Genomic DNA, 2,619 nt, shown 5'->3' on the forward strand with positions numbered 1-2,619 from the left:
TTTGTCGGTTCATGGGTTGAACCGATGTTCCATCCAATATTGGGTGGTTCTATGCGGGAGGAGTTTTCTTTGTCAACAGAAACTAGACCTGTGACCTGTTCACAGTCAAACCAATAAGGTTGGTCGTGATTTCTAAACCTAGATCATTGCTACAAAAAATTTCATTTTCCTTGGCCTATAAGAAATGGACCAAGATCCATCCCCCATATTACAAAAGGCCAATGGCTTGCGACTGGGTGGAGCTTATGGCCAATGGCTTGCGACTGGTTGAAGCTTATGAGATAGTTGCAATTGCATGGGAGCAAACCTCTAAGGCTATTCAAATTTCTTAGAGTTGGCCTATAGTAACCCTGTCGAAGGATTCATTTAGCAAGAGTCCTTCCTTCTGAATGGCTTATGAATTTTTCTACATTAATTTGTTAAATGGACCAAGATCCATCCCCCATATTACAAAAGGCCAATGGCTTGCGACTGGTTGAAGCTTATGAGAGAGTTGCAATTGCATGGGAGCAAACCTCTATGGCTATTCAAATTTCTTAGAGTTGGCCTATAGTAACCCTGTCGAAGGATTCGTTTAGCGAGAGTCCTTCCTCCTGAATGGCTTATGAATTTTTCTACATTAATTTGTTAAAGGCTCACCACACTTTTTTAGGATGTTGAATCTCTTTGAGACGTATGATCTTATCTAATTTGTGAACTCATACAATCTGGAAGAAACCTTGTAAAAAAGTGGAAGAAGCTGAGAGATGTTTTACAAAGAAGGATAGCATTAACTCCACCCCCCCCCCCCCCCCCCCCCCTCTCCTTTCCTTTTTGCTTCCTATTTAACAACTAGATAATATGTACCCATGCAGGGGTTCTAAAGAATAAATAAAATGATATATCTTAAGTTGTACTGTACTATTCTAGGTAGACTTATTGTTGATAGGTTTTTTGGCATTGATATTAGGCAGTCAATAAATGAAAATTTACTTAATGCTGGACTAGAATTCTCTTTTTTTTTGCCTTAGAAAACTGTACATCCAGCTCAGTGCGGCAACCAGGTGGCTATTAGCAAGCTTGGAAGAAAAACTTGGGAAATGTGAGCAAGCTCAACTAGAGAACTTGCTTGGGGATTTAACTTGGCAGACTCAGTAGAACTCATGTGAAGGTTGACAAGCTCCAGAGGAAATTGTGGAGTTCTTCTGGGCGGCAAGAAACTTTCTAGCTGGTCACGTCTAAATGCATAACTAATGTATGCTATTGGCATGATAAGAATCAGATCATTTAAGTGCATGGTCGGTCAGTTCCACCCATTATGCCCACTAAGTAATTGGGTTTTCCTGTTGCTTAAGAAAACTCATTTTTTGGATTTACACCATGGTAAATAAACAATGAAAAAAAAAAAAGCACACATCATATATTTTCCTACAATCCTTACAATATCATGTCAAGATAAAAACAAGAGAACCAAAGAAGCGAAAAATAAATCAGATCAGTATTGCAATGACTTATAATGAGAAGAAAAAAGAATAGAAAAAAATAAAAGGACGGTAGTCTGAAAACGAGGAACCTTCAGCCTTGATTTTAAAGCTTTTGAATAAATTAATGAAATATAAAGAGCCAAGGGAAAGATTTCAAGAGCGGTAACCAAAATTAAAACTTTAATTCCGGATTCAAGAAAATCAAACATTGACAAACTGGCATCTAAAAAGCTATTTTGCAGGAATAAAGAAAAAAAAAACATGGTTTCCCAACAAGGTTTACATATCAACACCCGAATCCTTAGCTATGTAATGTAGCTCCTTGATGCCAGCGTTCCGTTCCTTGTTGATATCAGGTTTCTGTTTTGTGAAGCATAGGTGGAAACATAGATTGAAGGAGAAAAAGATACCTCAGATCCGAACCTTCGTCAGGTCCGTCCGACGAACCGTAGGGAAAACGTGAAGGCGTGAAGGGGGATAACTGTATTGGGGTGAAAAGCCGAATGCTTGCGCCGGAAGGCAGACCAGTACGGTCCGGGCTCTCGCACCCGTAGTCGTGGACGAGCTACGTCAAGGCAGCGTGGAGACGTAGAAGTTAGGGTTTTGGCTGGTTTTGGCTTCCAGAAGTGACGACATGCAGCAAAATTTCTAATTTTTTATGTGGAAGATTTTAATACATCCCACTTAACTCTTTTGTATATAGATATCTAACACCTAAACTTAAATTTTTACATACATACCTACTTTCTATACATTAAAAGATATATTTAATTTTTTTAAATCTAAAATGATAACATTTTTATGAGAAATAAATTATTTATGTGAAATAAATATAATAATTAAAATGTATGTGTTAGAAATGTAAATACACAAGAATTGTATCTATCATATTTTTTAGTTTGTACGGTTTATTTCAATTTTAAAACATTTTTTGCAAAATTTTATTAAATTTTTATTATTATTATCAATAAATTTGTTTCATCATACATGAATCTTGATGCTTTTTTTAAGGTATAGATATTTGAATTTTAGATTTAGCATCATTCGAGCTCCAATTTAAACAATTTTATAGCTCCAATTTAAACAAGTTTATGGTCAAGTTAAGCATCTCGAGTACACAAACTCAATAAACAATGAAAGTGATAAAATCTGAATT

General features: G+C 36.1%; 1 protein-coding gene across 2 annotated transcripts in view; it reads right to left on the minus strand.

The window, feature by feature from the left end:
* The window catches only part of LOC110019464 (malate dehydrogenase, chloroplastic), a 27,408-nt gene extending 25,293 nt beyond the window's left edge, over positions 1-2,115 (minus strand). Inside the window, exon 1 of one of the 2 annotated variants that reach the window (XM_020717128.1) lies at positions 1,874-2,115. The gene's annotated coding sequence lies outside the window, so the exon portion shown is untranslated. The other variant, XM_020717129.1, reaches the window with a different exon arrangement.
* Between the last annotated feature and the right edge of the window lie 504 nt (positions 2,116-2,619).

This window comes from Phalaenopsis equestris, unplaced genomic scaffold (genome assembly GCF_001263595.1).
Source record: "Phalaenopsis equestris unplaced genomic scaffold, ASM126359v1 Scaffold000058, whole genome shotgun sequence".
Lineage (NCBI taxonomy): Eukaryota > Viridiplantae > Streptophyta > Magnoliopsida > Asparagales > Orchidaceae > Phalaenopsis > Phalaenopsis equestris.